Source organism: Enhydra lutris, unplaced genomic scaffold (genome assembly GCF_002288905.1).
Source record: "Enhydra lutris kenyoni isolate GAN:26980312 unplaced genomic scaffold, ASM228890v2 scaffoldscaffold29, whole genome shotgun sequence".
Lineage (NCBI taxonomy): Eukaryota > Metazoa > Chordata > Mammalia > Carnivora > Mustelidae > Enhydra > Enhydra lutris.
Genome location: NW_019154113.1, coordinates 1638377 through 1663856, shown reverse-complemented (window position 1 = coordinate 1663856; position 25480 = coordinate 1638377). Strand labels below are relative to the sequence as shown.

Genomic DNA, 25480 nt, shown 5'->3' with positions numbered 1-25480 from the left:
AACCACTGCTTCCCCATTTTCTTTGCTCCACTCCAGCATTTCAAAGCTTCACATTCTTGACCAGACTCAAACTTTTACATGGCATATGGTATTAACTTCTTTACAGACCCGATATGATCACACTAATAATTTAAGGCATGCTTATTTTAAGCAATTAGGGGTGATCATGAATTATTAAATACAAAAATGTCAATACTTTTGTCCCTTATTGAATATCCTTTCAATATGATAGGCTTAAGTAGATATTCAGACTGTCTTGGGAACTTGCTCACTTTTGTTCCCATAACAATCAGTACTAATGGAACACTCACACACACATAATAATGATGGCTTGCTGCTTGCATTTAGGGGCAAAATTCCCGCAGAACTTGATGTGCCGTGCAGGTAGGTCTCCAGGCTCTGCACTCTTCTCCACTCTCCCTGGGCGCTGAATTGGCCTAAAGGATGGTGGGACACACCAGCTGCTACAGTAAGAAAATGAAAGGCAGGGAGGGCCCCACAGAAGGAGCCACTCCTTTCCCTAGGGCAGGCTGCTCCCAGACCCATCCTGGAGGGGGTAGGGGTGCTGAAAGAAGAAGAGCTACAGATTTTCCTGAAGCCATCAAGGCCTGTAAATATTTAGGCCACACTGTCCACTTTTTCCTGAACACATCATGTGTTACATCAAATATAATATCCTCTCAATTTTTCTTTTAATCTCACAGCTCACTTTCATTTATAAAGACAAGGCAAGCCAATAAGCATGTAAGTGTCATGCATGACACTTTCCTCTTGATCCTTTTGGTGTGGATGAAGCAATTCCCAGATCCGCTGGGATCTAACAAGTTTCCTTTCAGCTACTCTCAAATCTATTGATTCTCAAGCCAATAAATAAAAATAAATATCGTTTTCACTTGTGCAATACTGTTGAGTTTAGAAAGCAAAGGCAAATCCATTCTCTTACAAAGCTTCTCAAAGGACTGCAATAGCTGCACCGGGAGGAGGGTACACTTGAGCGGTTGTGTCCAATGAAGGAAAGTTTTTGTTAATGATGACATCACTGACATCTCTCAAATTTAAAGGAGCACTTAAAGCACAGCAGATGCAATTTTTTCCCCTCCAGTGAGAAGATACTAGGGAAGGCCTCCGGTTTACAGCCAAATTGCATTAACGGTTCCCCTGCTGTCCAGCCAGAGCCAGAGGAGCAAGGGAGCGAGCTGTGCGCCGGGCCACAGTGGCCCACGCAGCCACAGCCCCGGCACCGGCTAGCGGCCTCACGCGCTGCTCCTGGGCCCCGCTGTGCCCGGGAGTCGGCGGACGCCGCGGGACCCCCGGAGCGCCCACACGGACTTGGTGTGGGGGGAGGCGGTCCTCCCACGCCTGTCATCACGTTCCAGTGCAGACAACTAAGGGGCCCGGAGGAGACGCCGGCCCGGACCCAGCCAGAGCGCCGCGCCCTGCCTGGGAGACGCGCGCCGATCCGGAGCCGGCGCCCGCGGCGCCCGCGGGGTCCAGAGCGGAGCCCGCAATGCAGCGCGTCGCGAGCCCTGCGTGGAGCCCGCGACCCCCGCGCCCCCTGTGCCTTCGCGCTTTGGTCCCAGGGTCGCCCGGCCTCTGAGCCCACCTGCCTCTCCGCGAAGCGCGGAGGGACCCGGTGCCCGCGCTCCGACAGCGCACCTGCCCGGTCCGCGGCCCCGGCCCCGCCGCCGCCAGCAGCACCGCGGCCAGCGCCGTCTCACCTGCCGCGCAGCGCCGCTCCGCTCTGCCAGCCTGCAGCGCCGCAGTTGCCGCTACCCGACTTCCATTTTCTCTCGCTTTAAAGGAAAATCAGATCAGCTGTTTTGCTCGCGCTCGGGTTCGCGGCCCCCTCCTCAGCTGCCGCTCGCGGTCTCGGGGGCCTCTCCTCCCCCGCCTCCTCCCGCGCTCCGCTCCGCCCCTTGCGCCCCTCCGCTCCGCCTGCGGCCGCGCGCGGCGCCCGCCTCCCGGCTCCGCCCGCAGCCGCCCGGCGCGCGCCCTGCCCTGACGTCACCGGCCGCAGCCGCGCCCCGCCCCCGCCTCTCGTGGACGAGCGCTCGCCGCGCCCCGCCCCCGCTCCCCCCCGCCCCCCACGCCTCCAGCGCCAGCCTCGGAGCGCACGCGCCGGCGGCTAAGACCTGCACCGCGCGCGGGACCTCCAGGAAGAGTGCACGTTACTCCCGCGCAGGAGTGTTCGCTGTTCTCGGTGCCCCTTGGCACCTGGGGGACTGCAGGAGAAGCTGCTTAAATAGCCTGCCTTTGCTTTCTGCACCCTCACACTATGTGCTTCCACCCTTCTCACTTCTTCGCCCTGCTCACTCTTCCCAAACTTTGTCTCACCCATCCTGTCTCGGCTCCATTTCCAAGCCCTGCTTGGCCAATGCATCTCTTTAATGCGAAGTTGCTCCTTTTGCTTCCTAAATTCGTGTTCTGACCTTTCCCCATTCTTGCCTTCCTCTTAATACTTCTTCATGCCACCACTTCCTTTGGTTCCTGTCGCTGATACCAAGGCCTGTCCACGGCTTTCTGTTCACTCACATCACTCTGTGGGTGTAACCACGCCCTTCCTCCCAAACAATGCGTTAAGTTACAGGTTAGTTAATACCGTGCTTTTCTTGACAACTGCTATTTTACTTAGTTTAGGACATTTTGCTTAGTTTTGAACATTACATATATGTTTAGTAATTGTTTAATAATTTGTTTGACTTTTTAAATTGATACACAGTAAAATTGACCTTTTGAGAAGGGAGGGGTTTAAACACTTGTTTGGATTCTTGTAGCCACCAACACAATTAGGATACATCACCCAAAGAATTCTGTCTTGTCCTTTTATAGCCAAACCCTCCCCAAACTCGAATACACAGACATTGGCCATAGTTTTGCCTTTTTGAGAATGTTATGTATATGAAATTATGCCATATGCAGCATTTTGAGTCTGACTTTATTCATTCACCATTATGCCTTTGAGATTCATCCATGTTGTTGTGTGTATCAATGGTTCTTTTTATTGTTGGATGCTATGCCATTCTTTGTACCACATTTTGTTTATTCAACCACTGAAGGATATTTGGGAGATTTCCAGTTTTTGGCGATTGTGAATAGATATTCTTCAAACAGTTGCATGTAGAGTGTTGTATGCACAAAAGTTCTCAAATTAGTTGGGTAAATACCTTGGAGTATCAATGGAAAAACTCATTTAACATTAGAGGAATCCTACGGTTTTCCAGAGTGTGTACACCATTTTCATAACCACTAGCAATGTAGAGTCTCACCTTCCTGCATCCTTGATATGATAAAATATGTTTGATATATATGTGTATAATTTATACATATATATGTATATACATGAATATATGACATTTTCATAGTTGTGGAGTCATATGTCATTGTCATTTTAATTTTCAATCTCCTTATAAAAATGATGTTGAACATCTTCTCATATGCTTATCTGCTAGCTGTGTATCTTCTTTGATGAGGAATCTGTTCACATCCTTTGCTGATTTTTAATTTAGGTTTTTAAATGTTCTTATTTTTGAGTTTTAAGAGTTCTTTGTGTATTTTGGATAAAAGTACTTTATAGGATATGTGTGTTTTGCAAATATTTTCTGCCAGTGTGAGGCTTGTTTTTCATTCTCTAAATAGTGTCTTTTGCAGAGCAGAAGTTTTTAATTTTAATAAAAGTCTAACTTAGCATTTTTTTTCTTCCAAGAATCATACTTTTGGTATTATATCAAAAAAAAAATCACCAAATCCAAAATCACATAGATTTAAGTATGTTTTCTTCTTCACATTTTATAGTTTTACATTTTACATTTAGGTGCATGATCCATTTATACTTAATTTTTGTGAGGGTATAAGATCTATCTCATTTGGTGGGTTGCTTTTTTTGTTGTTGTTGCTTTTTTTTTTTTTTTTTTTGCTTGTTTTGTTTTGGCGTTTGGATGTTCAGTTGCTTCAGCATCATTTCGAGAAAACTATTCTTTCCCCACTGAATTTCCTTTGCTTCTTTGTCAGAAATCAGCTGACTACCGCTATGTTGGTATATTCTGTTGCATTGATTCATATGTTTATTTTTTGACCAATAATATCAGACTGTCTTGATCACTGTAGTTTTAAAGTAAGTCTTGAAGTTGGGTAGTGTCATTCTTCTGTATTATGTTGGTTATTGTAGCTCTTTTTGCTTTTTCATATAAACTTTAATTTTTTATTGAAATTCAATTTAATATATACTGTATTATTAGTTTCAGAGGTAGACTTCAGTGATTCATCAGTTGCATACAATACCCATTACTTCAAGCTCTTTAATGTCCATCACCCAGTTACCCCCATCCCCCTTTCATACAAACTTTAGAATTAATTTGTAGATCTCTACAAAATAGCTTGTTCAGATTATAATTGAGAGTCTATTGATCTATGGATCAAGTTTGGAAGAATTTATGTCTTAACAAGATTTGTCCTCCAATCCATGGATATAAAATATCTATCCATTCATTTAGATCTTCTTTTAATTTTTCAGCAATGTTTTATGGTTTTCTGTATAAAAGTTCTATGAATATTTTGAGTTACATGTAAGTATTTTTGGAGTTATTGTAAATGAAATTTTTTCTTAATTTCTAATTTCAATTATTTATTGCTGGAATATAGGAAAGCAGTTGATACTTTATATTGACCTTGAATATCTTCCAACCATGCTATACTTGCCCCAGGAGTATTTTTGAAGATTCTTTGGAATTTTCTACATAGAATATTGTCATCTACTAATAGAGACAGTTTTATTTCTTCCTTTTCAATCTGTATAGATTTTATTGTCTTTTTTTTGTCCTCTTGAACTAGTCAGGACTTCCAATATAATGTGGAATAAGAGTGATAAAAGAGAATATCCTTGCCTGGTGCCTGATTTTAGGGCGGAACATCCAGTTTCTCACCATTAAGTATGATGTTAACTATAGGGTTTTTGGTGCATATTCTTTATCAAATCAAGGAAGTTTCTATTTCTAGTTTGCTGAAAGCTTTTTTTTTTAATGAATTGGTGTTGAATATTGTTAAATGCTTTTTCTGCATCTATTGATATGATCACATCATAATTCTTATTTAGCTTATTGATGTGATGGATTTGATGTCTGAATGTTGAGTCGGTCTTGCATAAGCATGTTAAATCCTACTTGGTTGGGGTATGTAATTGTTTTTATAGAGTGCTGGATTCATTTACTTATTTGAGAGCGAGAGTGAGAGACAGCATGGGCGGGGGATGGCAAAGGGAAAGAGAAAAGCATACTCCCCATTGAGCAGGGATTCCCCATGCAGGACTTGATCCCAGGACCCCGGGATCATGACCAGAGCTGAAGGCTGACGCTTAACAGAAAGACCCACCCAGGCACCCTGCAATGCTAGATTCAGTTTGCTGTTTTGTTAGTCAAGATTTTTTATGTCTATGTTTATGATAGATATTGGTTCGTAGTATTCCTTTCTTGTAAAATCTATATCTTGTTTTGATATTAGGGTAATGCTGGACTCATAGGATGAGTTAGGAAGTGCTCCTTCTGTTTCTACCTTCTGGAAGAGATTGTAAAAAATTAGTATAATTTCTTTAAATTTAAACCTTTGGTAAAATTCGCTATTGAAACCATCTAGGTCAGTGATTATTTTGGAAAGCTATTAATTGTTGATTCAATTTCTTTAAAAATACAGACTCATTTAGTTTATCTACTTGTTTTTGCATATATTTTGGTAGTTGTCTTTAAAGGAATTGATTCATTTCTTCAAAACATTCACATTTGTGGGTATATAGTTGTTGATTGTCATTCTTTATTTTTTTTAATGTTCATGAAGTCAGGAGGGATGAAATCTCTTTCATTTCTGATATTGTTACACTGTGCCCTGTATCTTTTTTTCTTGGTAAGTCTGGCACAGTTCTACAAATTCTTTTATTTATTTATTTGACAGAGAGAGTTCACAAGTAGGTGGAGAGGCAGGCAGAGAGAGAAAGAGGAGGAAGCAGGCTCCCTGCTGAGAAGAGAGCCTGGTGCGGGGCTTGATCCCAGGACCCTGAGATCACGACCTGAGCCGAAGGCAGAGGCCTAAACCACTGAGCCACCCAGGTGCCCCTCAGTTTTACAAATTCGAGTGATCTGTGCAAAGAACCAGCATTGGCTTCTTTCTCTTTTAATTTTCTCTATTGTTTTTCTGTTTTTCATTTTTTTTTAAAAAGATTTTATTTATTTACTTGACAGATGGAGATCACAAGTAGGCAGAGAAGCAGGCAGAGAGAGGAGGAAGCAGGCTCCCCGCTGAGCAGAGAGCCCTACGCGGGGCTCCATCCCAGGACCCTGGGACCATGACCTGAGCCGAAGGCAGGGGCTTTAACCCACTGAGCCACCCAGGCGCCCCTGTTTTTCATTTTTTAAATAACGCCCCCACCCCTACCCAGTAACCATCATTTCTTCTCTATAGTTGAATGTCTGCTTCTAAGTTTGCCTCTCTTTTTTTCCCAAGTTTTTATTTAAATTCCTGCTGGTTTTCATATAGTATAATAATAGTTCCAGGTGCAGAATTTAGTGATTCTTGCACATGTAACACCTGTGCTCATCCCAACAATTGACCTCCCTAATACCCATCACCTATTTAACCCATCCCCCACCCACTTCCCCTCCAGTAACCATCAATTTGTTCTCTACAGTGAAGAGTTTGTTTCTTGGTTTTCCTCTCTTTTTTCTCCCTGTATGTTCATTTGTTTTGTTTCTTAAAGTCCACAAATGAGTGAAATCATATGGTATTGGTCTTTCTCTGACCGACTTAACTTTGCTTAGCATAATAGTCTCTAGCTCCATCCACGTTGTTGCAAATGGTGAGCTTTCATTCTTTTTGATGGCTTCGTTATATTCTTCACATCATACACAAAAATGAATTCAAAGTGGATTAAAGACCAAAATGTGAGGCAGGAAACCATTAAAATCCTAGAGGAGGACACAGGCAGTAACCTCTTTCACATTTGCCACAACAACTTCTTATTAGATATTTGTCCTGAGGCAAGGGAAACAAAAGCAAAAATAAACTATTGGGACTTCATAAAAAATAAAAAGCTTCTGTATAGTGAAGAAAACAATTAACAAAACTAAAAAGCAGCTTACGGAATGGGAGAAGATATTTGCAAATGGCATATCTGATAAAGGATTAGCATCTAAAATCATAAAGAACTTATAGAACAACACCCAAAAAACAAATATTCCAGTTAAAAAATGGGCAGAAGACATAAGTAGGCATTTTCTCAAAGAAGACATACAGATGGCCAACAGATATGTGAAAACATGCTCAACATCACTCATTTTCAGGTAAATACAAATCAAAACTACAATGAGATATCACCTCACGCCTGTCAGAATAGCTAAAATTAACCACACAGGTTTGCCAAGGATGAGGAGAAAGGGGAATCCTCTTGCACAATTGGTAGGAATGGAAACTGGTGTAGCCACTGAGAAATAGTATGGGCATTCCTTAAAAAGTTAAAAATAGAACTACTCGAGATACAACAATTGTCATCCTAGGTATTACCCGAAGGATACAAAAATACTAATTTAAAGGAGTACATACACCCTGATGTTTATAGCACCATTATGAACAATAGCCAAATTATGGAAAGGGCCCACATATCCATTGACTGATGAATGGATAAATAAAATGTGGTATATATACACAATGGAAGATGGTGTTCTCCTCCTCTTTTATGATGACTTGTAAATTTTTATTGGGTAATGAGAACTGAGGTAAATTGTCCACTACAATGAGGATTGATGTTAATATGGGTAGGATTGATGCTCTGTTTTTACAACTGTGGTTGTAGGTTACCAGAGGCTTCAAATTCTTCTGTTGTCCTTGTTTGTTGTCTTCTCTCTTAACTTTGAGCTTCCCTAAGGACTCCTCCTCAAAGAATCTGTGTTGTGCAGCTCTTTTATCTGTTACCCACTGTTAGTATCCTTGAACCCTGTCAGCATAGTGGTAAGGTATGGGTGAAGGAAAGTATTTCATAATCTTCCAATTATATTGAGTCTTTTAGCACACATGTTTCTCTGCCCTGTGACGTTGACAGGTGTTTCTTCTTCTATTGATTCCTTTTCCCTCATGCCTTAGGTAAGACAGGCAGGCTACAGGGGGTGGATTGAGAGGACTTTCCTTTTTTATGGTAGTGGGACAGGGCTCCAATAAAAGCTTTCCCCCTGGAAAGCATGCTTCTTTTATGGAAAAGTCTCTGGTATATTTCACAAGGATTAGTCTTTCTCTTCCTGTGAATGCCAAAAGGGAATCTTCTTTGGACCTGCATTGTGAGAACCTGGCAAGGTTTCTAGAGGTAATGTACATTAAAGTGTGGGAGTCCTCCTAAGATTGGGCCCCCAGGAGTTTCTCACTTTCAGACTGGTCCACACTCAGCCTCTTGTAATTTGTCAAAATTATCGTTTAGGCGTTCTACCAGTGTGTGGCTTCAGTAGCTTCTCCAGGTAAGCAGATCTCAGTGTGACTTTCTAGATTCACCTGTCTTCTCAGATTTCCAGGTGGTAGTTTTTCCTGCAACACCAATTTTATGAGGGGTCCAGGAAAAGTCACTGCTTTTCCATTTGTCCAGTTCTTACTGTAGAGACAACAATGATTTGCAAGTTCTTTACACACTAGACCCCAAACCATATGTCTCCCTATCATTATGGTTGTAACATGTATTTCCCTAATGGTTAATGATGGTGAGCCTCTTTTTATGTGCTTATTTGCCATCTTTCTATTCTTTTTGGTGAATTTTCTGTTTAAGTCTTGAATTCATTTTTATGGTATTATTTTACTTCTGTTAAGTTTTGAGGGTTCTTTATAAATTCTGGATACAAGTCCTTTATCAAATATATGATTTGTAAATATTTTCTTCCATTCTTTAGCTTATCTATCCATTCTATTAAGAGGTTTTCTTTTTCATAAAACAAACATTTTCCATTTTGATGAAGTCTGATTTAGGATTTTTTATTTTATTTTATGGCTCAGATTTTTGGTGATATACCTAAGTACTCTTTGTCTAACTCCATGTAACAAATATCCTCTATGTTTTCTTCAAAAAGTTTTATAGATTTGCATTTTACATTTATATATCATCTATTTTTCATTAATTTTTTATAATAGGTGTGAAGATTTGGTCCAGGTATGTTTTTTTTTCTGTGTAGATACCTAATTTTTCAACAACATTTGTTGAAGACTTTCCTATCTGCATTGAATGACCTTTGTACCTTTGTCAAAAATCAGTTGTGTGGATTAATTTATGTATTTTATGTTGCATTGATTTATATATCCCTTCACCTTCTTTGATTACTGTAGTTCTATATTAATTTTAAAAATCAAATGCTGTGAATCCTATGACTTTGTTCTTCTTTTCAAAAATATTTGGCTTTACTACTTCCTTTGTTTTTTTTTTTTAAAGACTTCACTTATTTATGAGAGAGAGAGAGAAAGTGCAAGAGAGAGCACAAGAAGGGGGGAGAGGGAGAAGCAGGCTCCCCACTGAAGGAGGAGCCAGACATTGGCAGGGACCTCGATGAAGTGCACAATCCCTGGACCCTTGGTCCAGCACCCTACCAAAGGCAGACGCTTAACTGACTAAGCCATCCAGGTGCCCTGTTCCTTTGCCTTTCTATATAACTTTCAGAATCAAGCTTATCTGTATCTACAAAAACACTCGATGAGGTTTTGATTGGAATGGAATTAAATTTGTAGATCAGTCTGGGGAGAACTGATATGCTATATGTATGTACATAATAAGTCTAATTATTTCTTCTTTGATTTCTTTCATCAATGTTTGGTAATATCAAGGTCCTTCACATGGTTTGGTAAACTTATTTGTAAGTATTTCAAAATAATTTTTTAAAGGTATTGTGAATTTTCAAAAGTTCCCATTTCCATTGTTTATTGCTATTATTCAGAAATATGATTGACTTTTGTGTGTTGACTTTACATCCTACAGCCTTATTATTTCTTGTTTTTTTTTTTTATAAATTCAATTGGATTTTATGTATGGATAATATTATATTCTGTTAATAGGAACAGTTTTCTTCTTCTTTTCCCATCCATATGCCATTTATTTTTTTTCCTCACAAATTGTACTAGCAAGAACTTCTAGTAGGAAAATGAATAAAAGAGATAAATGTGGACATCCTTGCCTTATTTTTGATCTTTGGACCAAAAAAATAAAATAAAAAAATAAATCTATCAACATTAAGTGTGATGTTAGCTGAAGGCTTTTTGTTGATGCCCTTGGCAGGTGTTGGTGGTGGTGGTGGGGTCACTTTTAGTCTTAGTTTGCTGACTGTGTTATGAGTGCATATCAAATTTTGACAGATGTTTCTGTTGAGTCGATTTAGAGGGTCATGTAGTTTTCTTCACTAGTCTGTTAATATGGTGGATTATGTTTCTGTTTTTGAATATTGAACCAGCCTTGCATTCCTAGGATATATCCAGCTTTGTCATCGTGTTTTTTTTTTTTCTTTTTTATGGTTTGTTGTAATCAATTTGTCAGTACTTTGTTGAGAAATGCTGCATCTATCTTCATAAGGATATTGGTTCATTGTTCTCTTGTACTATCTTTGACTTCACTTTGGGATCAGGGTAATAGTTATCTCATAAAAAATACACTTTCTGGAAGTAACTGTGTGGAATTTATACTGTTTCTTCTTTGAATACTTTGTAGTTTCACCAGCAAAACTGTGTGCACATGGAGGGTTTTTTTTGTTTTTAAAGAAAAATTCAGAGTTTTGTTATAGGTAGATATGGAACTATTCAGGAATTCATATACAACTTTATGAATTTACTCTCTTGCTCTCCCTTCTCTTCAGTCTTCTTCACTCTGTCCAACTTTCTGGGGTCTTCCAGCTGTAAAACTAGGACTCTAACCTCCACGTTCTGCCACACACTTCTCACAACTACATCTCCATTCAGGGCCAAGTTGCAGGAGTATAGCAAAAGAAAAAAAAGCAACAGAGACATTCTTCACACTCTTGAGAACACACCTCTTCTAGTCAAAGAGAAAGGTCATCTATATCAGCATTTTAAGTGCCTGCCTGGCCTCAATTACATCTGCTGCCACCATCACCATGGTGCAGTATTGCTTGAGGGTTGGGGTAGGAAAGAGAGGCCAAAAGAATTGTAAAATTACCCCCAATTCAAAGAAATAGAAATAAAACATTTCATGTGAGTGAAAATCCTAGAGGGTGAGGAAACAAGACATATCCTCTCCCATCCTCAATGTGTTGGAAGGGACAGAGATGCGACCCTGCACTGTAGTCATCCTCAGAACGGGAGAGGTCATATATAGATGCCACTGACAGGTGTGTCTTTGACCCTTTGAGCCTGGGTCCCCAATAAAAACTACCAGCTGAGTAGAGGAGACTGGGAAGAAGTCAGCAGCATAGATTTCGAATTTCCCTGAATCCCCTGATAAAAACGGAGCAACTAAGATAATAAGCTGAAAACACTTGAACAACATGTGCAACCAACTTAGGAGATAAAATAATCTCACAAATACCAGAGTTGGAAAGGGTGGGGACAAACCATCAAGAGATAATACCCCAGTGCAGTTTTAAGAACTATGAGGAATTGAAAGAAAGATAAAGGTGGCCTAAAGGTAAAGGTAATTCCTTCTATTTCTTTTTGTACTAAAAATGTTTATCAGGTATGTCTTTTTAAACAGTCTTATTGAGATATGGTTGACCTAAGATAAACTGAACACACTCAAAGAGTACAATTTGACCAGTTTTGACATATGCATATAGTCAAAAAACCATCACCATGACCAAGATGATTAATATTTCCATCACCCCCAATTTCCTTGTGGTTCTTTATAGTTCCTTCCTTGTGTCCTCCCTGTTCTTCCCTCTTCTCTCCCAGGCAACCACTGGTCTGCTTTCTGGTGTTGACATTAAAAAAAATGATCTTTTCTGTCTTCATTGAATTTGTTTTTCTCCTTTAATATGTAATAGTTTTCCTAATGTTAACCCATGCATTGTTAGATCTCTTTTACTAATGTTTTGTTTAGGATAATGACATCGACATGCATGAGTAAGATTGGCTTAGAAATATTAGATAATAAGAAAGATATTTCTCTCTTATTATCTCCCTGTTTTCAGTATCAAAGTTATACTAAATCCATAAAATTAATTGGAAGATATCAGGATTGGCTGGGTTGTATGACATAACCAAGGAGGCTAAACATCTCAAGAGGTTTAATGCAACTGTCAATTTCTAGTTCTTGCTATATCTCAGGGCATCTGTGCTCATCCTCTCTGTCTTTCTGTATGCTGCCCTGTGCCCAAAGAAGCCCATCTGTATCAAAGGGCTTGCTTACTCTCAAGCTTCTTATTGGTTTGGCCAACAAGGAGAACTGGTGAGAGAGGAGAGGGAGAAGATCAAGTGAGGATGTTCCCTATCTGTGGCATTGCCACAAGTTGACAAACTAGCATAATCTAGCCTGATTTCCAAGATGGTAAAACTTGCACTCCACCAAGTACCTGCAATAAGGCTATTTGTATAACATTCATGTCTACTCCAAGAAGTGTGGACTCTATATATTTGAAACAATCTGAACAAAATGAAAATTACTTACTACTTATTTAGCATAATGTGCTATTAAGCCATCTGGGGGTTCATTTTTTTGTTACTGGTCATTTAATTTTTATAGGTACACTTTATATACAGTGTAAATACTGTGCTGCTTCATACATAGATGTTTCGGTACATTTTGCCAAATGTATAAACCCATTTATCTGTAGGATCTATAGGGATGTCTCTTTCCTTACTGATATTAGTAATTTTTGTTTTTCACTTTTTTTGTCTTGATCTATCTCACAGGGGTTATAATTTTTAAAATCTTTCATAGAGCTAGCTTTTTCCATTGTCCATTTTATGTTTCATAGATTTCTGCCCTTATCAGTATTGTTCCTTTCCTTCCACCTAATTTAGATTTTATTTATTTTTTTGTAACTTAAAAAGCACTTTATATAATATTTAAACTGATTAATATTATTCTAGGTACATACTTGGCCGCAATCCCTGCATTTGGATATGTTGTGCTTTCGTTATCATTCATTTTTACTTATGAGTTCATTTTAAACACATGAATTACTATAGTTCCCATATGCTACAAACTCAGCCTTCTCTATTATTAATGTCTTATATTAATGAAGCATTTCCTATAAATAAGCAGATATTGGTGTATTATTTTTAGTTGAAGTCCATAGTTTATTTATTTATTCTTAGTTCTAGGATCCCCTGGGATCACAGGATACCACATTATATTCAATTTTCAGGTCTCCTTAACTTTCTCTTGCTTGTGATAGTTTCTAAGACTTTCCTTGTTTTTCATGACTTTGACTGTTTTGAGTACCAAGTATTTTATAGCATGATTCGCTATTGCAACTTGTCTGTTTTAATTTTTCCTCCCAAATAGAATGGGGTTATGGGTTTTTGAAAGAAAAAGCACAGAGATTAAGTACCATTCTCATTATATCTTATCAAGGGTACATAATGTCAACATGGTTTATCACTGTTAATGTTGACCTTGATCACCAGGCTGAAGTAGCATTTGTCAGGTTTCTCCACTAAAAGTTACTGTTTTTTTTTTCTCTCTTCATACTGTACTTTTTAGAAGAAATTTACTTTGTACCTTCTACACATAAGGAGTGGAGAGCCATATTGCACTTCTGTGATGGTAGAGTATCTACATAAATTATTTGGAATTCTTCTACATAGATTATTTTTCTCTTTTCTTCCAATAATTAATTCATTTAAGTCTGTGTGGACACATGGACGCATTTCTTATGTTTGGCTATGATCCAGAATTGTTTTGTTTCTCTAATTGTTCCACTTTGGTCATTGGGAGCTCTTTGTGTTACTTTTATGAATAGAATTTTGTTTTCTTATTGAGGAATAATTGAAGTATATTAAAGTACATGTACTTGAAATGAAACTGAAGTATGCTAACATACATGTACTTACAGTCAGTTTTTTGTTTTTTTAAAGATTTTATTTATTTATTTGACAGGGAGAGAGAGCACAAGCAGGGAGGAGCGTCAGGAGGGAAAGGGAGAAGCAGGCTTCCCACTGAGCAGGGATCCCAGTGTGGGGCTCCATCCCAGGACTCTGGAATCATGACCTGAGCTGAAGGCAGACACTCAACTGACTGAGCCACCCAGGCACCCCTTACAGTCAGTTTTGACATAAATACATATACCTATGAAACCACTATCACAAATAAAATAAAAAATTTTTCATTACCCTCAAAATTTTCTCTCCATCACTATCCCCATGCAACCACTAATTTCATTCAGTCACTGCATATCAGTTTACATTTTCTTGAATTTATATATACATTTACAATTTTTGCTTTACCTTGCTTTTTTCACTCATCATAATTATTTTGACTGTCAGTTGTGTTTCATGAGTTACTGAATAATATTCCACTGTATAGATATTCCACAAATTATTATCCATTCACTTGTTAAAGGGCATTTGAGTTATTTCCAGTATTTGGTTATTACAGATAAAAATGTGGTATACATTTATCTATAGATCTTTGTGTGAACATATGATTTTATCCCTCTTGGATAAATAACCATAAGTAGAATGTTGGCTCATGTGGTAGCTGTATGTTTAAATTTTTAGGAAACCATAAAATTGTTTTCCAAAGGAGCTGTATCATTTTATATTCCCACCAGCACATGAATATCTCAATTTATTCATATTCTCATAACACTGATAAAGTCAGTATTTTTTTTTAAAGATTTTATTTATTTATTTGACAGAGAGATCACAAGCAGGCAGAGAGGCAGGCAGAGAGAGGAGGAAGCAGGCTCCCTGCTGAGCAGAGAGCCCAATGCGGGGCTCAATCCCAGGACTCTGAGATCACGACCTGAGCCGAAGGCAGTGGCTTAACCCACTGATCCACCCAGGCGCCCTAGTCAGTATTTTTTTAATTTTAACTTTTTTGTTATAACATTTAGTGATCTAATGCTAATGGAATGTTATCTTATTTAGTGGCTTTAACTTGTGTTTCCCTGAAAAAATAATATCATTGGCATATTTTTATGTAATTATTGGCTATTTATTTTTTTTTATTTGTGAAGTACCTGTTCAGATATTTTCCTTACATTATTATTAGTTTGTTTTTGTTATTGTTTTGTAAGAACTCTTTCTGTTTTGTGAATATCAGTCCTTTGCCTGATACATTTTTGCAAATATTTTCTTTCCACTTATGGCTTGCCTTTTAGTTTTCCTAATAATTTTCTTTGCTCTTTAGAGAGCAAATTTTTTTTGTTTTGGTTAAATTCTATTTACTTGTGCATGTATATATGTATTTCTGTTTTACAATTTGACATTTGTGTTGCATCTAAGAAAACTTTCCCTACCCCAACACCACATAGACTTTCTGTTTCCTTCTAGAAGTTTTATAGCTTTCGATTTTATTTTAGGTGTGTAATCCATTTGAAGTTCATTTTTTTTATGGTGTGAGATAATGGTTGATGTTTATTTTATTGCTAATGGTTTTCCAATTGTTCTAACATCCTTTATTCAAAATATTTTTTTCCACATTTAATTGTCTTGGAACCAGTGTCAGAACTCAGATCTGTACTGTACACATAGGTATAGACTGTGTTCCATTTAACTACTTGTCTATCTTGATGCCAAATCCACATTGCCTTGATTAGTGTATTATATGAAGTCTCGAAGTCAGGTAGAATAAGTCTTCCAAATTATTTTCTTGTTTAGTCTTATAAAAGTCTATTGTATTTTCATGTAAATTTTAATATTAACTTGTCAATTTCTTAAAAAAATCTTTCTAGAATTTTGTTTGGAATTATGTTGAATCTATAGATCAATTTGGGGATATTTGATATCTTTCTTTTTCCCACTGTCTTTGATCAGGTCTTTATTCAAAATTAGCTGTCTAAATGATTTGACTTTTATGGAATAAATAAATTTAAGTTTTTAGGCAGCAGGATTCTTTTTTTATTTTATTTTATTTATTTATTTGACAGAGAGAGATCACAAGGAGATGGAGAGGCAGGCAGAGAGAGAGAGGGAAGCAGGCTCCCTGCCAAGCAGAGAGCCCGACGTGGGACTCGATCCCAGGACTCTGAGATCATGACCTGAGCCAAAGGCAGCGGCTTAACCCACTGAGCCACCCAGGTGCCCCAGGTAGCAGGATTCTTATCTTCCATGGTGTGTTTCTTTTCTGCAGCCAGGTTTCTTGGTAGTTGCGACTTTTTTCCCTCCAAAGGTTTCTTCTTCTGCACACCAGTAGTCTTCTTTCCTTTCTTCCCTACCATGGGCTTCTCGCCTAGAACCCCCTTCTCATCTGATTTGGCTTCTAAGTTTGCTGCTGCCTTATCCATCCAGAGTTTGTAATTCTTGGCCTGGCGAAGAATGTTGTTCTCATGCATGGTGTTTGCATATGGATTTAGCTTCAACATGATTCTCGGGTTCTTCTGTGGATTCTTCTTCAGGTCTCTGTCATGAATCTTCTTGCATGATGCTCAGAGGGCTCTTTGAATCTCTGGGCTTTTCAAGATTCTGCGAAGGTCTGTATTAAGCATCTTATACATGGGAATGTTGTAGTTACTTTTTAAAAAAAAATTTTTTTTTAATTTTATTTATTTATTTGACAGAGATCACAAGCAGGCAAAGAGACAGGCAGAGAGGGAGGAGGAAGCAGGCTCCCCACTGAGCAGAGAGCCCGATGTGGGGCTCAATCCCAGACCCTGAGATCATGACCTGAGCCGAAGGCAGAGGCTTTAACCCACTAAGCCACCCAGGGAACTGTTGTAGTTACTCTTGAGGGAGGCAGCCTTACACCAAGTGCCAACAGATTGTGTAACTTGCAGAAAGCTCTTTCAGTACAAATGCAGAAATGTCCCACAGGTCCACCAGGAGCAAGTTTCAAAATGTTCAGTTTGCTTACATTAAGTAAAGCAATTCCCAGGATGTTTCTGAAGGCCTCGATGATACCGTTGTCTTCATTATAGGTGATGTAGGGTCCACTGCGCTGCATACGATGATGGTTTCTTGTTTTGCCCTTGACAGATCTCATTCACTGAGAAGCATAGACCTCTTTGATATCGTTCCTTTTTGATATCATAGACCTTTTTTTATATCATCCCCTTGATATCATAGACCTTTTTGGTATAATTTAAGTTTCTTAAGAAGCAAAACAGACTCCTTAGTCTTCTTGCAACCTTCAGCTTTATCTTCAGCCATGAAAGGAAGTTCAGGAACTTCCTCAATATGATGACCTTTAGACATGACTAGAGCTGGTAGATCTGTACTGTACACATAGGTATAGACTGTGTTCCATTTAACTACTTGTCTATCTTGATGCCAAATCCACATTGCCTTGATTAGTGTATTATATGAAGTCTCGAAGTCAGGTAGAATAAGTCTTCCAAATTATTTTCTTGTTTAGTCTTATAAAAGTCTATTGTATTTTCATGTAAATTTTAATATTTAATTTTTAATTATAATAAATTTAATTATATAATTATATAATTATATAATTATATAATATATTTATATATATAATAAATTTATATATAATTTATAAATTATAATAAATTTAATTATAATAAATATAATAAAAAATAAATTTAATTTAATTTAATATTTAATATTAACTTGTCAATTTCTTGGCTGAGGCGGCCAGGGCGGAGCAGATAGCATATTGCTTCTGTGTTGTGTTCGTTGTGCGTTGTTGATGACGCCAGGTTTTGGCTGGTGCAAACCTGCGGCCACCACAACACATATTTCCAAAAGCATCCTGGCCTTTTTAAAATTGTTATTATTTTCTTAATAAAATAGCTTTATTGAGGTATATTTAACACTTAAAAATATGAATACATTTAAAGTGCACAATAAGATATGTTTTAACATATGAATATACCTGTTAAACTATCACTATAATCAAGATTGTGAATATATATGACATCCCCTCAAATTTTCTTCATGCTGCTTTATAGCATTCGATCCTTCACCTCTCCAGTCTGACTCTATCCCTAGTCAACCTTTGATAGCTGTCCCTATACACCAGTGTGCTTTGTAGAATGTAAATAAAATTCTCTTTCTCTTATTTGGCATAATTATTTTGAGATTTGTTTATGTTGTTGCATGTATCACTATTTCATTCTTTTTATTGCTAAGTAATATTCCATTGTATGAATATAATACATTCTGTGTATTCAATCATTGATGAGGATTTTGGATTTTATAGGTTTTTGGCTTTTACAAATATAGCTGCTATAAAAATTCATTTGCATATTCTTGTATGAATATATGCCTCAATTTCTCTTGGGTAAATAAATACCTAGGTGTGAAATGACTGGAATGCATGGTATATTAATTAATTGATTTTCAGATGTTAAATCAACCATACACTGCTAGGATTAATCCAAACTGGCCACGCCTTTGCTCTTTTTCACATGTTGATTCAATTTCTTTGTATTTTGTTCAGGGATTTTGTGTTTATAGTCATAAAAGCATTGCTCTGTAGTTTTCTTTTCTTGTAATATCTTCTCCCAGTTTTCATATCAGAGTAATTCTTGTCTCATGGAATGAATTGAGAAGTACTCCTTCCTCTCTGATTTTTATGTAAGAGTTTGTAGTTTATGTAGAATTAATATTATTTCTTGCTTAAATTCTTTAGTGAAGATATTTGGGTCTGGTAGCATTTTTTTACTTGTTTCCTTTTTAAGGATGTTGAGTATAATTTTAATTTCCTTGATAGAGGACAATTCGTGCTATTAGTTTCTTCTTGAGTGAGGTTTCTAGTTTATATATTTCAAAAAGTTGTCCATTTCATCTAACTTGTCAAATTTATTGATATAATATTATTAATTATAGTCTATATATTTCTTTGAACCTATAGAATCTGTCATAATGTCACTTGAAGGTAGTAATCTGCATCTTCTTTCTTTCTGATCAGTCTGGCTAGGGGTTTATCAGTTTATTGAGTTTCTAAAAGAATTGACTTTTGATTTCATCGATTTGTTTTTTTGGTTGGTTTTCTGTTACATTAATTTCTACTTTTAAATTCCATTTCTTCTGTATATATTCCATTATGTTTGCTCCTTTTTCTTTCTGGTGGACTCTGTGGTCATTGACCCGAGACCTTTTCTTTTTTTAACGTAATTAAAGTGGAAGCCCACAAATTTGCTATGTTGTGTTTTCATTTGCATTTATACTTTCTAGTTTCCATTCTGTTTTTTTTTCTTTGACCTCTGTGTTATTTATAAATGTGTAAATTAGTTTCCAATATTTAGAGATTTTTTTCCCACCAGAGATATTTCTATGACTGGTTTCTAGTTTAATTGTTTATGGCTAGAGAATGTACTTTGACTTAAATCCTTTTAATTTATTGAGACTTGTTTTAGAACCCAGAATATGTTCTACCTTGGTTAATATTGTTTCTGCAGCACATGAAAAAAAATATTCTGATGTTGGTTATTGGAATGTTTTATATGTCAATTAAGAAAAGTTGGTTAACTGTGTTATTAAAGTCTTCTGTGTTGTTACTGAGTTCCTGTTATTTGTTCTATTAATTCTTATTGTTAAATATTTTATTTTTAAGTAATCTCTACACCTAATGTGGGGCTTGAACTCATGACCCCAAGATTGAGAGTCACATGTACTACCAACTGAGCCAGCTAGGTGTCCCTCTATTAATTCTTAAAAATTAATAAATATTAATAATTATTTAAATCTCTGACTGTAACTATGAATTTGTCTATTTCTCCCTGCAGTTTGCTTCAAGTATTTTGAATGGGTGGTTGCATACATATTTAGGATTTTCACGTCCTCTTTAACTGACCTCTTTATCATTGTGAATTAAGCTTATTTTTGATAGCATTCTATCATCCAAAATTGACTATTTCTGATATTTGAGCAAATTTAGTACTGTTTCTATTATTTTTAATATGGTTTACAATTTTCTATCCTTTTTCTTTTAAATGATTTGTATCTTCGTATGTAAAACATGGTTTCTCTGTTTCTCTCTCTCTCTTTCTTTCTTTCTTTCTTTTTTTTTTGTAGATAGCGTATAGTTGGATCTTGAACATTTAATCTAATCTGCCAATACCCAACTTTTAATCAGAGTGGTCAGACCCTTTAAAGTTACTGTGATAATTGGCAAAATTAGCTTTAAATCTTGTTATTTTTTTCTTTTATCTCTTTTATACTTTGTTCCTCTTTTTTCCTATTTCTTCTTAGGTAAAATGAGTGTTATTTATGATTACAGTTTAACATCTGTTGACTTATTAGTTATAGCTCCTTGTGTTATTGTTTGGTGGTTGCTTTAGGATTTATAGAATGCATCTTTAACCTATCACAGTATATCTTCACGTGATCTTATAAAAATTTTAGTAGAACATAAGAACCATACAAAGTATATTTTTTAGTTATCCTGGCCTTTGTGCTATTACAGTTATCCATATGATTTTATACATTTTATCAACTCCACAGTACATTACTATTACTGTTGTTTAAACAACTTTCTTTTAAATGGGTTTAAATAATAAGAAACAATCTTGTATATTTACCCAATGTAGTTATCATTTCTGGTCTCTTCATTCAATGTGTAGATCCATATTTCTATCTTTCTTCTGCCTGTTAGATTTCCTTGTTTTGTGATAATGAATTATTTTGGCTTTGTATGTCTGAAAATATCTTTATTTTATCTTCATTTTTGAAATATATTTTCTCTGGATGTAGTAATCTAGGTTGACAGTTTTTACTTTTAGTGCTTTAAAGATTTCCCCTGTCTTACTGCTTTCCTTTTGTGTGTGTGTGTGTGTGTTTTTTAGATTTTTTATTTTTTTAATTTCTTTTCAGAGTACCAGAATTCATTGTTTATGCACCACACCCAGTGCTCCATGCAATATGTGCCCTCCATAATACCCACCACCAGGCCCACACAACCTCCCACCCTTCACCCCTTCAAAACCCTCTGATTGTTTCTCAGAGTCTATAGTCTCTCATGGCTCATCTCCCCCTCCAATTTCTCCCAGCTCCCTTCTCCTCTCCATCTCCCCATGTCCTCCATGTCATTCCTTATGCTCCAAAAGTAAGTGAAACCGTATGATAATTGACTCTCTCTGCTTGACTTATTTCACTCAGCATAATCTCTTCCAGTCCCATCCATGTTGCTACAAAAGTTGGGTATTCATCCTTTCTGATGGAGGCATAATACTCCATAGTGTATATGGACCACACCTTCCTTATCCATTCGTCTGTTGAAGGGCATCTTGGTTCTTTCCACAGTTTGATGACTGTGGCCATTGCTGCTATGAACGTTGGGGTACAGATGGCCCTTCTTTTCACTACATCTATTTTTGTCTTTAATGAGAAATTTACCATCATCCTGATTTTTGCTTCTGTGTGTATGACAAGTCTATTTTCATGTCTGTTTTTTTTTTTAAAGATTTTATTTATTTGACAGAGAGAGATCACAAGAAGGCAGAGAGGCAGGCAGAGAGAGGGAGAGAAGGAAGCAGGCTCCCCGCCGAGCAGAGAGCCGGATGCGGGACTCGATCCCAGGACCCCGAGACCACGACCCGAGCCGAAGGCAGAGGCTTTAACCCACTGAGCCACCCAGGTGCCCTCATGTCTGTTTTTTATATTTTCTCTTTATGATGGGTTTTGAGCAATTTGATTTTATTGTGCCTTGGTGTATTCTTTTTTCATATTGCTTGTGTTTGGAATTTGACATCTTTGATCTTTGGCTTTATAATTTTTATCAAATTTGAAATGTTTTTGGCTGTTATTTCTTCAGATACTTTTTTCTGCCCTTCCCCCTCTATGAATACCAGTTACACACATATTAGACCACTCAAGGTTTTGTTCCACAGCTCACTGATGCTCTTTTCATTCATTGATTATTTTTTTCCTCCATGTGTTTGCTCTTGGATAGCTTCCATTGCTGTGTCTTCAGATTCACAAATCTGTTTTTCTGCAATGTTTAACATGCCCTTTGATTTAGGTAGTGTATTTCATTTTTTGTCTCAGGCTTATCATTTACATTTTCAGAAGTTTTATTTGGGTTATGTCTCTATTTAAATTTCTTGAACACCTGGAATAGAGTAACAATGGAATGTTCTTTTCTATGTATCTTTCACAGATCATTTTCCTGCTTCTTTGCATGTCTAATTATTGTTAATTGTTGTCTGACATTGTGAATATTTTCCTGTTACATAATGGACTTTTTGTATTCCTATAAATATTCTTTTTTTTTCCCTCTAAGTAGGCTTCATGTCCAATATAGGACTTGAACTCATTACCCTGAGATCTAGAGTTGCACTCTACTGACTGAGCCAGCTAGGTACCCCTAAAAACATTCTTGAGCTCAGTTTGCTGTTAGGTTACATGGAAACAGTTTGATCCTTTAAGGTTGTGCTTTAGGATTTGCTAGACAGGATCTAGTGTTCAATAAAAGGTTAATTATCACCCATAAGTGAGGCAAGTCTGTTCTTAGGATTCTACCCAGTACCCTATAAATTATCCACCAATATGGTTTGGGGGAAATATATGATTTTTGGCCCATGGGAATGCAGGCACTGTTCCCTCTGATCCTTTTAGGAGGCTTTTTTTTTTTTTTAAGATTTTATTTATTTATTTGATAGACAGAGATCACAAGTAGGCAGAGAGGCAGGCAGAGAGAGAGGCAGAAGCAGGCTCCCTGCTGAGCAGAGAGCCCGATGCGGGGCTCGATGCGGGGCTCGATGCGGGGCTCAATCCCAGGACCCTGAGACCATGACCTGAGCCGAAAGCAGAGGCTTTAACCCACTGAGCCACCCAGGCGCCCCTTTAGGAGGCCTTTATACAACCTCTGGTAGTTTCTTCACATGTATACCTTGATCATATTCTGCTGACCACTCAAGGACTTTTTGTAGCTCTCTCCTCTCTGGTACTCTGCTGCATGTACTCTGTGTGCCTTGCTCTGGAATCTCAGTTCTGTCTCCTCCATTCAGGCAATCTCCTGGACTCTGCCTGGGTTGTACCTCTCTGTGTTGTAATCTGGAAACTTGAGGCAATTGTAGGGGTTGCTCCTATCATTTCCCATCTCCTAGGGGTTACTATCCTTTGCTGTAAAGCCATTTTTCATTTATTTTACCTATTTTTTTAAAAGTTGTTCTTTCAAGCATAAAAGCATTTTGCTCTATTTTATCTGGAAACTTAAGTTAACTGTTTTTAAGTCATCCCTGCCCCATTGTGTGGACTCCTTTGTCATTGTGATCAGTCACTCCAGCCTTCCCTTTCCTGCTTGACCTCCTTCCTCAGCCCTTTCCTTGACTCCACATCCTAGTTTAAGCATTTCTGCAGTGATAGGAATTTCTGTGTAACTCTGTAAAATCCATGTTCTAGTTTACAATCTTAAGAAGTCCCTCATGTACCCCTGTTCATTATTACGAAAGGTATCTATTTATTTATTTATTTATTTTATCTATTTATTTTTAATTAAATTTTTTTTCTAGATTATAAGGCGCAGAAGGAGATCACATATGAGGAAGTCTGTGTTAGAATACTGGCAGATGTGGTGAAGCATAGGGTGCATGCTCAGCCTCAGATCCAGTCTTCATGGGAAGTCAGATGTTCATTCAAGATCCCACAGAAAATTTCCATAATGTTCTCACAGGAGAAGTAGTGTGTGTCAAGCTCCTGAGTGTATCTGACCTTTGGCTCACTGTTAAGTCTGTGTATCCAAGGTTGCATGGTCCTACAGCACAATGTTCAGGAATCCTTCAGATAAATGCCTCTCAAAGGGGGCAAGGACTTAACAGCACCTTCGGATACCATGGAATGTCCAGAATGATGCCAGTGGTTCACAATAATATCTTCTGTGATATTCCCATCCATGCAGGCTATATAGCACTTCCCCTGTTTCCCCAGTGAAGAAATACTGACTCAAGGAGGCAAAGTGACTTGCTTTGTCTCACCAGTGGGTTACAGAGGCCTGCTTCAATGAAGATGTGAAGATGTGAAGAAATCTTCACAATGAAGATGTGAAGAAATCTTCACATGAAGATTTCATTCCTGAATATTTTTCAGTGCCCCATCTAACCCATTCTATTCATACCGTTATTTTGGAGACAGCAGATAATGCAATGCTGTCTTGTTTTAAGTCACGAAGTAGCAGAATGGATCATTGTTATGAACTGTACCATGCCCTCCCCATCAAATTCCTATGTTGAAGCCCTAACCCCAATCTGGTTATATTAGGATACAGCACCCTTAAAAGGGGTAATTACAGTTAAATGAGATCATAGAGTAGGACCCTAATCCAATGTGACTGGTGTCCTTATAAGAAGAGGGAGAAATACCAGTGATGGACACAAAGGGAAAAGGCCACATGAGGACACAGTGAGAAGGTGACCAAGGTGAGACAAGCTGAAGAGAAAGGCCTTAGGAGAAACAGTCCTGCTGACACAGCAATCTTGGACTTCCAATCTCCAGAACAGTGAAGCAAATAAATGTTTGTTGTTTAAGCCCCCAGTCTACAGTACTTTGTTATGGCAGCCCAGCCAGAATCCTCAAGACCAAAAAAAGAGTCAAAATCAAGATTTCTCTATTCCTTTGCAAAATCTAACATTTTGTGGATTGGGGATATTTGACTCTCTCATCAATTCAGATAACTTGACTCTGTGGAGCTCATATGCCAACATCTTGTTTAATAATTCAACCATCCCTCCAAACTCCAGGGAAAATGTCTGTCGCACCTCCTGGGAGCTGTGTTTGGAAACCATTTTTCTCAATTTGCCGAAGGTCCCTACTGAATGGTGGTGGCCCAGGTTTCTCGGGATAGGTGAATACAGAATAAGGCTCTGAAAGTGGCATTTTCTGCCACAGGAGCCAGTATGGGCAATGTCCCTACGAGCATCCTTGAGTCCAAGTCAAAAGCCACAGATCCAAGCAGCAAGAGGGAACCCTGAAGGACTGATATGGTGCCATGGTGCTTTGTAACAACCATATTAGTGTGGGAGGCACACATAGTCACACATAATGCCCCAGAGAGGTGGGGGTGCTGAGCCCCTAAAAACTCACATGATGGACACAGGGTTTTGTTTGTTTTTAATATTCTAAGTACTTGTGATATTTCCCAAATTCCACAACTTCATCCACACTTTTCTTGCTCCTATATATTCCTTCCAAATATCAGACCTTGTTAACCCAGATACCTTCAAGCCTAGCTCATCAGCACCCACCTTCTGTATTTCTCTCTTCCTCTCATATGGGGAAGCATGGTGATTTTGGCCATTCAGTGCCAGCCTGAAAAAACACAAAAGAGACGTGGTATGTGACGTGAGGGCAGAGTTCAGAACGCCCTCTACCAACTGCAGTAGAAATCCCTTCCTCAGGGGAGGTGAGTGAACTCCACGTGGCCCAAGGTGAAGATGCAATCCCAGCCTGGAGCAGTGGTAGTTAAACTAGAAAC

At 37.9% G+C, this 25480-nt stretch overlaps 1 protein-coding gene and 1 pseudogene across 1 annotated transcript in view; both read right to left on the bottom strand.

Moving 5' to 3' along the window:
- Positions 1-1910, bottom strand: part of LOC111152541 (OTU deubiquitinase 7A) — a 358579-nt gene extending 356669 nt beyond the window's left edge. Inside the window, exon 1 of the mRNA XM_022511027.1 lies at positions 1719-1910. The gene's annotated coding sequence lies outside the window, so the exon portion shown is untranslated. The remainder of the gene's footprint in view (positions 1-1718) is intronic.
- On the bottom strand, positions 1851-23014 carry LOC111152540 (annotated as a pseudogene).
- Between the last annotated feature and the right edge of the window lie 2466 nt (positions 23015-25480).